Source organism: Chlorocebus sabaeus, chromosome 13 (genome assembly GCF_047675955.1).
Source record: "Chlorocebus sabaeus isolate Y175 chromosome 13, mChlSab1.0.hap1, whole genome shotgun sequence".
In the NCBI taxonomy this organism is placed as follows: Eukaryota; Metazoa; Chordata; class Mammalia; order Primates; family Cercopithecidae; genus Chlorocebus; species Chlorocebus sabaeus.
Window position 1 is genome coordinate 91,157,874 of NC_132916.1, and position 15,962 is coordinate 91,173,835.

The window sequence follows — 15,962 nt, forward strand, 5'->3', positions numbered from 1 at the left end:
TGGATCTCAGATCATGTAGATATAAATGAATGAATGAATGAATGAATGAATAAAATTATAACTTCTATAATCTTCTACTGGATTACTAAAGGATAGAGGGCTGAGTTGTGTCCAGACATTGAGTAGTCAGCATCACACAAGGCAACCTTACCACCCAGAAGTGGCCAGTGAAGGATTTCTCAAGGTCAAATTTAATGAGGAACATGGAATGGAAAATCAACCCTATTGGAAATAATGAGTCCATGATTTAGTCTCACATAAAATTTTTTTTCGTTCATGTAGTTAACTGGGTTAAATTAGTATTTTTTTCATTATTTTCCCCTCTATTATTCACCCTCTGCATTCCAGGTGTGGAGAACACTCTTTTTATTCTCTTTATAATTATCTTTCTGGAACATTATTGCCCAATAGAAATAGAAGATGAGCCACATATGTCATTTAAAATTTTCTACTGGCCACATTAAACTTACTTCTGTAAGATTTTACTGTTTTTGTACTTAGTTTTTGAGCTCCAGTTTCTATTTTACACTAACAGTAAGTGAATTTTCACTTTTTACATTGCTTTTGGTTTAAAATTTAAACATGTTAATTAAGATTGAGTGAATTTACATTGCTTTTGGTTTAAAATTTAAACTTATGTTAATTAAGATTGAGTGAAATTTAAAAACTCTAGTTCTGCAGCTACATTAGCTACACTTCAAGTGCTCAGTAGCCATGTGTCTGGTGGCTACCATGCTGGACAGCATAGTTCTGAAGCATCAGTCAGAGAAATAGCTCTATGACTGGGGAATGTAATGCCATTCTGTTGAATACTTTAGCAAATGTAGTCTTACTTAGGAATTATTGGAAAAATGAGAAGTAGGAGCATTGGGATATCTGGTACCTGTGTGGAACTTGGAAGTGAAAGGGTATCTTTTCTTTAAAAAGTAAGGACTGAAAAGAGAAGTACATAGAAGTGGAACGCAGGATCATTGGAAAGTGCTTTAAAAGTGGTAGCCACTACTATGAGCTTGTTAGCCTTAGATTAACAATATGAATGTAAGATCTTTGAAGTCACGGAATAGGACAGATATATAATAGGTGTTTAGTAAGTGCCACTATCCTTTACTTCTTTCCTTCTATCCATTGTAGCAGTCATATAGTACTTCATCAGTCAAAGGAAAAAACGAGCCTTTCTTTATAGATGGTTAACGGTTGTGACTTAGGAAATGTTCTCATATAAAGACAACCTTTAGAGGATTATTGGAGAAAAGAGGAATTTATTTCATACTCCATGGAAATAATTATTGGTTAATAATAAGCAGTAAATACACCAGGCGTATTAGTGTAACATATATTTTGGAAAGAAAGTGCGGTTGAAGTTGGGTATCAGATTTATTTGCCACTATAATAGAAGTGTTAGGGGGACAGGTGGTGTGGAAGCAAGTGAAATTGCTCAGAATAATATTCACAGGCCAGTGGAGTATCTCTGAGCATGACTGGTCCACTGCCACTTTGTCCCTGGAGAGCAGAGCTTTCATCCCAGCCTGAGTCTTCTCAGGATGGCCTGTCTCTGGTTTCTCCCTCTGCCACATGGTTTTAGATGCAATCCAGGCTTTCCAGGAAGGCACTATGCCAAGGTTTCTAAGCTGGAAGACAAGATAGCAACTTTTGATGGAAATATGTCTGGCCTGCGTGATGCAGTGATTTAATTAATTATGTTCAAAGTACTAAACTACCATCAGCTGTAACAGTTACAGGAACTGAGGCTCCATGAAGAACATTGAGGTAATGGAAATCCAATAAAAAGTAACACTGAGTTGGCTTAGATAAGGGAAAAAGGGAGATATCAAAGAGGAGGCTGGACTTCTTGTCTGTGTAGTTGACTCATCATAAACTTCAAGAAAAATCTGCTAGGCCCCAACACCGTCTTTCATCCTGAAGTGAAAATGGTTGGATAAGAAAGATTATCACTGTGGCTTCTAGTCACTATGATCTGTTTCTGCTGTTACTGAGTTTATAAAAGGAAAAAAAATGCTTTTCCCAAACTGATCATTTATGGGGCCTCCACATTGGGATGATTCTGTTAGTTCTTGAAGCACTTGAACCTAACATGTCCTACCAGGATGAGTGTCACTTTCAGAGATTGCATTAAATGCAGTATCTTATGAAGATTATATTCATATTTAAGTTATTTTTAAATTCCTTTTGCTGTTGGCATATTTGGGTAGGCATTTGCAAATGCCATTGAGCATCTATGACTAGAAATGAGGAAAGAGAAAGAACTGAGAGTTTTCTCATTCTCCTTCTTATTGGTTTAGATCATTTCTTTTCCCATATCCCTTCCTACAACTGATCTGAGGTTTGAGTTGACTGAGGCCTCCACTAAAGGCTCTGACACACGTGCCACTATGGGCTTTAGGGGGAGAGATGGGGGCAGGAGAGAGAGAGAGAGTTTTAAAGGATCAAATACGTAATAATGATTTGTATGTGCCAAGTAAAATTTTTAAAATATCTTATATATTAACACATTTGCTCCTAAAAACAAGTCTCTGTAATATATGCTATTATTATCACCCCATCTTATAGACACGGACACTGAGTAATAAAGAGAGATTAAATAATGTGACCAAAGTCATTCAGCCTGTAAGTGTCAAAGTCAAGATTTGCACCCAAGGATTCTGACTCCAGGGACCATGCTTTTCATCACTCTGCTGTCCCACCTCCTGCGCTATGTTATGGAACTTCAGAGTTTTCAAAGCACCTTAAAAATGTTTTCCAAAGCATCTCAGTAGTAGAAGCTCATGAAACTGGTGGGCTACAAGGCTGGGATTCAGTCCCAGCTGCTCTCTGTCCAGAATCCTCTCTACTATATGTCATACACGCGGTAGTTTCACAATAATATTTGTTAAATATATGAATATTCTAGAGAGGACAAGGAAAAGGTGTTTTTAAACACTGTGATACTATGATACTGAGAATCATACTGGGGTACTGTGAATTGATATTCTTCATTCTCAGTTGTAGAACATAATTTCCTCACCCCCTCACCACACATATACACACACACGCACACACACAGATGTACACACACATACACATCCTATTTAGTTTCCAACTGGCATATTATCCAAACCCAACTAACTGATCTTGCACAAATACATCCTTTGAGAATTTCTTGCTGAGAAAGAATAAACGTAAATTTCAAGAATTAGTGCAAGGTATTTCTTATTTTATACCCTTTGCAGGGATTGCCTGCCCAGACCCTAGCACAAACCTACAGAGCTAGCAGAGTAGACAGAGAATGACTGCCCAAGAGTGTGCCTCAGGGTCCCCAGCTGAGTGAGGCCCGTCACAGTGACCGAGGACAAAACATGTGAGGCAAAACACATGAGCTCTTGAACACGGCCTGTTTCTTTCCCCGCAGCTCTGTAAAATCAAAGTTGGAGGCACCACAGGAGCTCTTTTAAAATGTCCTGGCCAGCTTGCTGCAGCCCAGATGTTGTTCCAGCCATTTCGCTGCAAGTTCCAATAATCGCATGACTTGAGCTGCTCCTCTGCAGACCCGCTAGCCTTCATTGGCGCTGCTCCTGTAGATGTTACAGATGCCACAACTCATTTCTTTGAAGTCAGTGTGTTTTTTCAAAAAACACCGCTTTCAACAGATTTGGCCCAACTTCTCATTATATAAGCTGATCTTCTGGAACATCTGTCACTGTTGTGACTTCGGCCTCCATCCTCTACTGAAGTATAATAAATTGACATTAATAAATAATGAGGCAGTGGTGAGTTTAACATACATATTATGAGGCATTGAGGCTAAAATGGCAGATTTTCATCTTTCAGAAAAAGCAAACAAGGGAAACACAGCTAGGTCCCAGATGACAACCTCCAACTATTGCTGGCTTAAAAACAATTATAATGTACTTCATATAATTGACTTCTCTTACTAATACAAATTGACACAAGGTTAATGGGAATGGCTAGGGCTTCATAGCTGGAGACATATTAACACAGCATAATTTCCATTCTATACCCTCTTGGTTCCCATTTCTCTAAATGCTGTCTTCTGTCCAGAGATAGTATTTTCGTAGCAGAAATAACCATTTCAATTCAGTCTGTGTTGACCTCTACCATAAAGAATAATGTTGTAGTGGTATTATGCACTTAGGTAACATCAACCTATCTCATTGCATGGTGTGATCTCATTAGCCACAATCTCATTGTTGCTGTGAATGTTTGATTGCTCATTATTCTTCTGTGGGGTCATATTGTGTACCTGCTATGTCAGTACCTTTAGGTATATGCTAGTGAATGCCCTTTGTGAAAACAGAAAAAGAGGCAGAATCTGGTTACTCTCTTGTGTGAAGTTCAATGCTTTTGAAGTTCAAATATATTTCCGTTTACACATGGCCAAAGATAACCTAAAATCAAGGCTAACACATGTAGTAAAAATAATAGCAAATGGCTGTGATTCAATCCTTTGTTCTTTGACACACACACACATGCATATACACACAAGTTTGCATACTCTTAACCTGTACTTATGTGCCCAGCCTCCGCCTGTCTTTTGTATCATAAAAGCTCTCTGAAGCCAAGGACAGCATCTGGCTGGTTTAGCCTGTGTAGCTCCAAGTTTGTGTCATGCAGTGGATGCTTAGTAAATATTTAATGACAAAGGAAACACTGCTGTAAGTAAGGATGACTATTATTACTATTCAGCAATGAATGAATGGAAGGAGGGAAATGAATTGCCTGATGCCAACACAGCAAGTCAGTTGCAAAGTATACCTTGGAAGGCTGAGTTCTTGGACTGTGCCTGGGCTTTTTCAGATTTGGGCATAGAACACTTTGCTGTTGACTTAGAAGCTTGTTAAAATTAAAGCAAAGAACACAGACCTCTGGGAGCTTACATTTTAAAAGCAAAGATAGTGTGGAAGCCAAAAATAAGAGTATCAAAAAGTGAGAAGACCAGCTGAAATCAGCAGGCAGTGGTAACATAGTGGAAGAAGGATAGCAAGTTTCTCTATTGGTGCAAAGCCCGGAAGTGACTTCTCCTTGGTTCCTTTAAGGAATACTTCCACCATAGTTCAATGTGGTTATGATAAAACTTCATTTTATTTTCCAGCCAACAGTTCAGCATTATGTGCCAGTCACAGTTCTTAGACATAAAGAATGTGACTCACTACAGGCTTACAGGCTAGATCACAAAGATAATTACTCCCACCCATCCTCACTTCTAGACTTGACCTATCTTAAAGTAACTGACATACTTGCATGTCTATATAGTGCAAGTATACACATCATACTTTCATTTATTTTCAATTTTAGTACAAATTCTCATGCAGAGAAATTTTTTTTTTTTTTTTTTTTTTTTTTTGAGGCAGAGTCTCACACTATCGCCTAGGCTGGAGTGCGGTGACACAATATCGGGTCACTGCAACCTCCACCTCCCAGGTTCAAGCAATTCTCCTGCCTCAGCCTCCCTAGTAGCTGGGATTACATGCACCCACCATCATGCCCAGGTAAATTTTGTATTATTATTATTATTTTTTTTTAGTAGAGATGGGGCTTCACCATATTGGCCAGGCTGGTCTCAAACCCCTGACCTCAGGTGATCTGACCGCCTTGGCCTCCCAAAATGTTGAGATTACAGGCATGAGCCACCACATCTGGCCAAGAGACTGATTTATTTTAATCATGATCCATTCCCTTCAGGCTATAAGGATGTGTAAATATTTACATAATTTTTGCTTGATTCAGCACAAAAATATCAGCCACCTTAATGTGCCTGTGCTCAAGCTGCTTGGTAAAATATTGGATAATTTTCATATTTATTATTATCCCAGGACTAAGATCTTTTAATTCAAAAGAATAGTTGAGTTGTCAATGTTATAATAACTGACGTTTTGTACCACATTCTGTTTGTTAGCAACTCATGACTTGGTCTCAGAACTCAGAAATGAGAACAAAGGAATTATAAAAATATTTATATATGGATGTAATAATTTGGGATATTTTATATCCCATATGCCTAGAGTTGATTTGTTATAACAAAAACTTGTGTAAATTCATAGGCTACTATGTAGAGCTTAGCCCTGCACAGCATATGTATTTGTATAATTTCTGTTACCAAAATATATTGTAACCTCCTTCCACTACTGGCTTTGGGCTTTTGGATACACATTGCAGATTGTTTACCCAATAACCATTCTTCCTTTCTTCCTTACTATCAGAACCTCAGTTTTCTCTGGGGAATTATTTGTTCCCAGACTTCCTTGCAGCTATTTGTAAACACATGAACACTTCAGGCCAATAAGATATAAATTGGTGTGTTTTAGGGATTTGTTGAAAAATGTTTGCTTTCCTACTACAGAGTCTACATTTTACTTCTTATTCCTCTCTTGTTTTATTCTTCTCACTTAAATTATAGATAATTCTGGAAGTGGGAGAGCTATTTTTGTGAGCATTCAAATCAAGGCATAGTAAATATAAGTTTAAAATTGAAGCTTTGAGTCAGAAGGCAGAAGGCCTTGTATATGAGGCTATGAACTCAGAACTTTTCCAGTGGACCAGGCAGAGCCACTGACAGGTTTTGAGCATAAAACTGGCAAGAGTAGAGTGAAGTGCAGGGTCAGTAATAGAGAAAGAAGATTCTTTACAGAACTGGAGATGGGAGGCATGGACATGAGGAGGCTGGGCTTTAATTAAAAGACTCTAAAATAGGATCCTCAATCATATTACGATGTACTTCTGAGTCAGTAACTTAGTAACCAAAAATTTGTTCAGGGTCACCATGATGTAAAATGAAATGATAAAAAATGTGCAATGTGTATTTTAGGTAGATAAACAATTTAGCTGAATAGCCAGTATATATGAATGTCCTATTCTTCTTTTCCACTTTCCCTGTTCCTGACCATTCTCCTCCCTCCTTCTTCCTCCCTCCCTTCTTTCTCTCTCTTTTTCCACCATCCCTATTTGTGGCTTTATTCTAATCCAGGAATGATAGACTTTGGGGGAAATTTAGAGATTTCATTGAGTGCGTGCGTGTGTGTGTGTATGTGTGTATGTATGTTTAGCCATCTAGCTAGGGCAAAATCAATGGAAAGGGTACATTGAAGATCAACTCACCAATCCATGGGTAATAGTGATTTATGTTGAATAATTCATCAGCTTCAACTTGCAGTTCCCAAATCCCTCTTTGTTAGATGTGTGGTATTAGGAGACTCATTGTTATAGAGAATTGTAACATCATGACCCCACAGTGGCAAATGTGTGGCAAGCTAACTGGTTCTGTTTGGTCCAGAGTAAGTTTTTAAATTAAAATAGCCTAGATGCGCATAAATTAACCTGAACAGTACTTCCTGCTCTCATCATTTTTTCTCCAGATTAAGGAATATCACTGTTGTTTATTTGTTTATTTGTTTGCTTTGTGCCTGCTGCATATTTGAAAGGCATTCAGCTCCTTCATGGTGTTTAGTTTATTGCTATTTGGGAGGTAGGCTTGGAAAGTGAGAATGTTGCTGTTGCCCTTTCTGTAGACAGTCAGAAACAAACCAAGAAAATCTATAGGCTCCTAACAGATGGGTTTTAAAAAGTAGGTCATATTTTGAGCCCACCAACTTTGATGACATCCCTATAACAGAAACTGGATTCCTAAGTGTCAGGACAATATAAATGAGGTTCTAAAATGGCCTCTGGATCTGTTATAGCTTCCAAGTACAGCTGAGAAAAAAATTGTAGAGCGAAGTCTCTAAGGATTTGGGAAAGTAAAAACCACTCCGGGAAGCCCTGAATTCATTGCTCTGTCTCGCTTTTTTCCCTGATAGAAGATATTGGGATTGATTCAGTCTTGGGAATTAAGGAATTCAGATGATGCGGAGATTTGGGGGGAAAAAGGATGTGTGTGAGTGTGTGTGTCTGTGTGTGGCAAGGGAAGAATCATTTTTCTCCTTTTCAGTAAGAAAATTAAAGCATATGGAGGCTGAAGTCCAACTATGCTGCTGCTTCACTTTAAGATAATCTGTTTCTGGCACTGAAAGGCTAGAAGGGCAAGGTGTGAAATGTGTGAGGAAGAAAGAGACCCCATCTTCCACCTGGTCTAGGATGTGTATACCAGGGGCACTTTAGGTAATAGAATTATGTACAGATCAAGTTAAAGAGCATGAAGCTCAGGGGAAGAGGGTTATAGGTTTATGAGAACTCACAGGACTAAGATAAAGTGCCCTTGTGTATTTTCCACTCTGGAGAGGGGAAATAAAATACCTTCTTAGATCCAAATATCTGTGGTTTCTCAGGCTTCATGCCTCATTGCTGAGTGAGAACAATTGGAAACCAGAAGGTACATTTATACATCAACACGATTTTGCTTCCAATGGAACGAAGGATGAAACGGCCTTCCCAGATTATGCCTTGCTGATTGCTTGGCGTCCCAAATGCTAGTCCATCAGAAATGTTTCCCGAGCTTAACTCCCCCAAATACTGTTGAACTAGAGATACTTTTTCATTACTTTTTGTCTTGTCTAAAGACTGCTTGCTCTTCCTTTCTCCCTCATGATCTATGTTTGAGATCCAAAAATATTTCTTATTTTATGGCTTCTTCATTTTGATTATAAATTTTGGCCAAGACAGAAATTCTGCAGCACAGGCTATTACTAGGCATTTTTCACACTTGTTGCCTGTGTGCTGATTTTTGTACTATTATTTTCCAAAATTGATTATTCAATAGAGTAAGTCCCCAACTTATGAAGGTGAATGAATATGTGTTGTCAACCATAGCCTTCCCTTTCCAATCAACTTCATGGATATCAAGTATTTTATACTGGTTGTGGAAAGAAGGGGACAAGACAATATAATGATAGAAATTACAGTGATTGTATTTAGTTAAATGCAAATTTAGTACATGTATGTATACATACATATATACACACACACACACATATATTTACATACACACCATACCTCAATGGTATTTGAATACACTGAAAATCTTCCTATCTCTATCCTGACTCTTTTCTCTTTCCTTTCACACAAAACTATTGTGAGGCAGATCTTTATCCAGAATGCGGAAGCTGTTGTCCAATTGAATGGAAATAGAACAATTCATCTTGAAAATCTTGAAGCATATCTGCAATTATGTCAACTGCTATTGCACTATGAACAACAAAATTACTACTTATGCAAAAAAAAAAAAAGTTAACAAGAGGAGGTTAGCAACAAACGGACAAGCCCAACATATAAACAGCTGCTGGGCAGACTCAAACCATAGCACATGTCTCATGACTTTATGAAGAGAAATGATCTAAACTGAGGGTGTGAGGGTTGGATGCTCCAACTCATTTCCCATTGGGGTAAACAAGGTGCTATTCACCATGCAACCAGACAGGACTTATTCTAAAATACCTCTGTGGGAAGAATTAACAATACATAAGCTATGTGATTTCACCCTGACTTTTAACAGGAGATACTGACTTTGTCTTTAACTTCCCACGGATTCTCCAAGCTTTTCTATTCTAGGAGTAAAGAAGTCCCTAGAAGAGAAGGAAAATTGAGGAAAGTTGATAGTCCACGGAACTTTGATTCTCCTGAGCTTTGACTTTCTTACCTATCTGGAATATCATGCATTTCAGTTGACATTCTGAAATAGTTCTTTTGGTTCTATAGGCACATAAAAAATCATTTGGTTATTTTATGGCCTCCTTATTAGAAGAACTTTGTGCCAAATTTGCAAGTCCAGGACCTTATACATTTCAGCTGTGAAACCTTGGGCAGTTTCATAACTTCTCTAAGCCTCAGTTTCCTTATCTGTAAAAAGAGGATAATAATAGTACCTACTTCATAGAGATTTTGTAAGGTTAAGTCATCTCGTAAATGTAAATCACTTATAATGGTGCCTGGCACATAATCAGCACTTACATAGCTTACATAGCACAGAATCACCACTTGAAGTATACACACTGACCAGTGGGATTTCTATTAAAAAGTTTGGGTGGCATTAGACATAAAAAATGACAATGAAATTCTCTAGGCTATTTGGCAAAGTTAGGGGGCAAAGTTGCCATTGTATCAAGTATACAGTATACAGTATGGAAACTATTGTATTTAAAATCATTGTGTCTTCATTATAAAAGGGTTATTCATTTGCACTCAATTTTTATTTGGGCCTTTAAAATATGGAGTGCACTTAAAATACTGTCTAGGATTATTTATATCCTAAAGATAATTATTAAACAAGGAAAGTGAAGATATGACACATTGTTAGCAATCTTTCTTGCACGTCCCATGGTCGTATTTTCTTGGGGTCCAGCAGGAATATTACAGAATAAAAATGCACAGAACAATCTGACAGGTAGCTCCTTTACCACCCCTCATCCTTTCTTGCTGACTCTATTTGGGAATCCCCAGGAAAGAAGACATGCCCATGAGATCTCAGCAGATCTGTCTCACTACTTTACCTACTAGTCTGCTTCCTACTATATACCATCAAAATGGAAAACTAATGAATTCAAAAACCTTTGGCTACTGCATCCTACATGGATTTGAATCTGCACATTCTGTTATTTTTGCTAACATTAGCACACGATCTAAGATTGCTCTAGTTTTGATTTCAAAATTTATTGTACCAACTTACTTATTTTTCTAATAGGATCAATGATAATGAAATTTAGTCTCTTTTGCTCAATGATTTGGGCATTTCAATCTAGAAAGGATTACAAACCTTTTAAAGAAATACACTAAAGGTTGTCATTGGCCATGCTTGCTAAGATGTTGACATCAAATATAGGATCTTTGTAGAATCAGCAATCTAAATCTATCACTTTTGGATGTGACAGCCAATATTTGTAGGGCCCTATTTGTTATGTTCAACTTTTAATTGCTTTTAATAGAACATGTAAGTTGTTTCATGAAGTAGATCAACAGAATCAGCATGAATAAAGACTGATATTCAATTCAGTAAATATTTATTGAAGTAAATTGTGGGAAAATTACAGCCTCTGCTCTCTCTTCCCTCAAAAAAAGCATCTGTTTAAGAACACCGAGTGATGAAAGAATTAAGGAAGATCTGGCAAAACAAGTGATGTCTGATAAATCTTCAATTTCGGAATTCGTTTTGATCTCTTTTAGGAGTTTGACAAGTCATCCTTAGATTCATCTCACCAAGGCCCAGTGTGTGGACAATTCTACATATTTATGTAATAAATAATTAGGTGGAATGTGATTCCAGAGAGGGCAAACAGAATGAAGTAGAAACCAACATTTTTTTCCTTGAGTGTTCTCTTTTATAAAAACTGTGAGCTATGCAATCATGGTTCTAGATTTCATGATCATGATTTTTGCAACAGACCAAAGAGCTTTTTACACAAACAATTATCCAGTATTAACAGATGCACTCAATTTTAAAAAAACAAACATAAACAGTTATGTACAAAACATATACCTACTTGCTTACAAAGGCAGAAGCTAGCATACTTTACTTAGACTGAAAGGTATCAATATTATTCTGGTTTCTCTTCACCCATTACTTTAATCATATTAAGTGAATAATAAATATGAGGCAATCTACTGTCTGCTAGGGATAAAGGTAAGTGGTTACTACCTCCAAGAAATCGACAGTTTAGTAGTCTAGGATACAAGTACAGAAATAAAAGTTTGGTGGGGCTATATGAAAACACATGTAGGATCTTGTGGTCTCACAAAGGAATAAGTGATAATTGGTTTAAAAACAATTTTGTTGAAAATAAAACAAACTAGTTTGATTCTTGTCATCATTTACCATTTCACAATGCAAATATATATATATATAACAACATCAAGTTATGCAACTTAAATATATACAATTTCTATTTGTCAATTATATCTCAATAAACCTGGAAAAAAGTCTTGTTAACATAAAAAAATTGAGTGGATATTCAGTGAAATAACAAATTGATCAGAAATAAACATTCTTGATTATTACTTTTTAATATAATGTTGGCAGTTTTGTTGCACATGAGAACAGTATCAAAAATTTGTTATTAGTATTTAGGCATTTTTTTACTATTTCCAAGAATTAGAAATAATTAAATAAAAAGAAGTTACTTAGGAGCAAGGAGGGAGTCAGTCTTAAATCCAATTGGGGTAAGTAGGGGCATAAGTAGGACATGGTTATCAGAGGCCTCCTAGAAATGATGTTTAAGTTAAATTTTAAAGGACAGCTGAGTGCTTTCCAGGTAGAGGAGTGGGGATGGAGAATATTTCAGGCAGAGGGAGTGGCTCTTTGTCCAATTCAATGCATTTTTCCTTGTGTTGTACTTTGTTTGCCTGCCCTGAAGCATGTGGCCTGAGCACCCCTATGTTTGGTTCAGGGCAGCCAGTAGCCTCAAGTGGGGTTGGGCTGAGCATGGGTGGCTGCGATCAAGGCTGCAGAGGTGAGAGAATGGGGCCAGAGCAATAGGAGACCTGGAGTAGCTGGGTGTCAGAGCAGTAGGGGGTGTACCAGATCCTGCAGGTAGGCTGGAGGGATGAATTCTGATAACTTTGAGGCTGTGTTACTACAGCAACACTCTTATGGAGATACTAAGCACTGGAAATATTAGTGAGAGGAAGTTGAACTAGGTCTTTGGTTAAACTCTTCTGGAAGACTGAAGTAGATCTGGGTTATAAGTGCCCACTGATCACCAGCAGGGACAGAAGAAAACTTTCGCTGGAGGAATGCTTCCCCAAGTTAAGGCTGTAGGACTTTCACAGAAAAATATCAAAACATGAGTTCATATACAGAAATTACTAAATACACTAGAAAGTAGGCCATGTGAAGGACAGTCAATGGAAAGAATAAACAATAGATTTGAACCTCTATGAACCGCTAAGTTTGAAACATTTAACAAAATAAAGGATGCAACTGAAAGATGAACAAACAACAAAAGACAAGCAAATATGGTAATTTTAAAAAGCTGGACTTCTAGAAATAAACAATTGTAAGTGTTGTAATTCAAAAAAACTTAATGGATGGGTAAAAATAACAGATTAAACAAAATTAAGGAAAGTAAATGAGCTGAAAAAATAATCTGAAAAATCTATCTAGAATGTTGCAGAGATGATGAAATGAAATGTGGTATCAACGTTGAAAGATATAGAAGATAAAAATAGAAGGTCTTACATATGTTCAATAAGAATTTGAAAAAAGAGATTTGAGGGAATGGAGGAGAGGCAATATATAACAAAGTAGCAAGTATTAATTTTCCAAAACTAATAAAAATTATGACAACACACTTTCAAAGAGCACAACACAGCTCCAGCAGGATAAAGAAAAAGAAATCCATCTTAAAAGCATCATAATACATTTTCAGAATATTAATACAAGGAGAAAATACAGAAAGTAGCCCGAGGGAAAGGGTAGATCACCTGCCCAGGAACAACAATTATAATGGCAGCAGTGTTCTCCACAGTGAAAAATGGAAGCCAGAAGACTGTGGAATAAACGTCTTTAAAATGCTGATAGATAACTGTCAACCTGTACTCCTCTTCTCCTCCTCCCACAAAAAAACAAAACACAAAAACATCTTTGAAGAATGAGGGCAAAATACAGTCTTTTACAGATGCAAGAGAACTTACAAAAATTCAAGGGAATTTACTACCAAAGAATCCACTCTACAGGAACTCATGAAGACTACATTTTAAGAAAAAAGAGACTGATCTCAGAAGGATGGTTTAGACACAAAAATAGTGAGAATGTAAATGATAAACAGAAATGTAAACATTGTGTAAAGTAAAATAACACCATATATTTTATGGTGCTATAAAATACACAGAGCTAAAATATTAAACAAGTTTATAATTTCAGTGGAGGAAAACCAGTTACTTTAAAGGTCTGTATCATTCACAAGGGGTTCAAGACATTTTCAATTTTTAGACTTTGTTAAGTTAAATATGCATAATACAATTTCAAACAGAACCATTAAAAATAGAAATAGAGCCAGTAGTGAGCCGGTAAATGTATAACAATTGGCTCTCTGAAGACAAAGCCCTAATTTGTGGCATTTGCCAATTTCCATGGTGTAAATACTCCCACTGTGAATGATTTCAAGCTACCAACATGAAGTCACTGAGCTTCATATTGAGCAAAGGAACAGAAGTGAAAGGAAAGGAATCAGAAAGGATACCTAGAAGGACATGCCAATGAGATCAAAGGAAAACCAAGAGAGTACTGTTTTCTGAAAGCTAAGTTAATAAAGTGTTTCAAGAAGGGAGGGAGTGATCATATTAACAGAGAATATTAGTACTCACTAAATACCCATGTTTATTTCATTGATATGAACCTCCTTATGTTAGGTTGGTGCTGTGTGACTAGATTATGGCTAATGGGGTGGATATCATAGTCCTTCCTGACCTTAATTAATTAGAAAGAACCAAAGTCCAATCTAATGAAATAGAAGATTCCTCCCAGGTTAGCAAAGTCACATAAGACTCCAACAGATATCTTATTATGTCTACTGTGTCCTGGGCACAGTGCTATGCCCAAAGAATAAAACAGTGAGTAAACAGGAATTTTGAAATGATTATGTAGCAGTTATACTCTTGTTTCAAGTGTTTTCAAGTCACAAGACCATGTAGCTCAGTTCTATAAACAACTACTTTCACACTGGCATACTCCCAAAGGAGCATTCTTTATGGATACTAGAGTACAGCAATACATGTATGTCCCCTCACTTATTCCTTCTGTACATCAAGCAAACATAGCCCTAGGCACTGAAGTAGAGCCCCAAGCTTCTCTAGAAACTAATTTCTTCAGGGTTGAAGGCCATTGATCTCTACTGCATTTTTGTTTTGCTGTAGTCAGTCACATTGTACTTCAGTGCTGACAATGTGGCTAGGTCCTGTATTAGGTGAGATAAAAACACAAATACACTTGCACATTAATACATGAACATAAACATACACAAAATTTCAATGGCCTCAAGTCACATAAAAATAGATTCATATTCATTAGTGTAGTGTATGAGTTATGGAATGGACCCACCCAGAGTGTAGGCTGATCAGAATGGTGTCTGTATAGTTTACCAAATTCCACATGACAAGAGCTACAGGAAATCTGAGAGATCATTTAATCCAGTGTTTATCAAACATTTTTCTAGACACAATACATAGAACTATATTTTAAGACACACACATGCACACACAGAAACAGAAAGACACACGCACACACACACACCCCAATTGAAAGAAAAGTCTCAGGAAAGAATATACCATGCAGAAGAGGACTCCAGTCTGCTGGCTGAGTCAGAGCCCAGCTGGGACAGGCAGGGGATATGATGTAAGGAAGAACCAGCACCCCTTTCTCATCAGGCACCCCTATACCCACACGAGGTCTCTCCTGACGAACTGAGGTGGACAATAACCTCACAGTGCACTTAAAGGGCAGGACAACTGCCAACATCCTATACAATGGACTGTGGAGCTGTGTCTGGGTGGCACTGTCTATGGCTTGTGCCACCTTGGCTGGGTTTTCTTCTAGAAGAAGTGAGATCAAGAAGCTTGGTGGACCTGGGGAAGTTGTAAAAACATCAATGAATGCTGGCTTCTGTGAACACCAATTAAAAAAAAAAATGAAACAGTGTGGTACTTTCTATCCTGTCCTGTCCTAACCTATCTTGTCCTATGTTTCGTCACATCCCATCCCATCCCATCCCATCCCAACCTATTCCCTACCTTATCCCTTATCTTATCTTCTTTCCTTTCCAAACATTGCCTGTTGCAACTGACTAAACTGACTTTATGTCCCACGAATGGCCCCAACTCACAGTGTGAAAATACTATTTCAGACCAACGCCCTAATGTAATGGAAGAGAAAAATGAAGCTTAGCGACAACAAAGAGCTTTTCAAGGTCACAGTTATTGCAGAGCTAGGAGGAGAGCCCAGGTCCCCTGGTCCAGAGGGTTTTGTTCTTATTGGAGGGCTATCTGCACCTCTCTTTGAATCTCTTAGAATAGGGAGATAAGGAGAAGAA

At 37.4% G+C, this 15,962-nt stretch overlaps 1 long non-coding RNA gene across 1 annotated transcript; it reads right to left on the reverse strand.

The window, feature by feature from the left end:
* Positions 1-1,361: 1,361 nt before the first annotated feature.
* LOC119625373 (uncharacterized) lies at positions 1,362-15,309 on the reverse strand. The gene is made up of 3 exons (XR_005241576.2): positions 15,202-15,309; positions 9,584-9,783; positions 1,362-1,628 (listed from the first exon to the last, which is right to left on the reverse strand). It is a non-coding gene; the product is annotated as an uncharacterized lncRNA (long non-coding RNA).
* Positions 15,310-15,962: the final 653 nt, after the last annotated feature.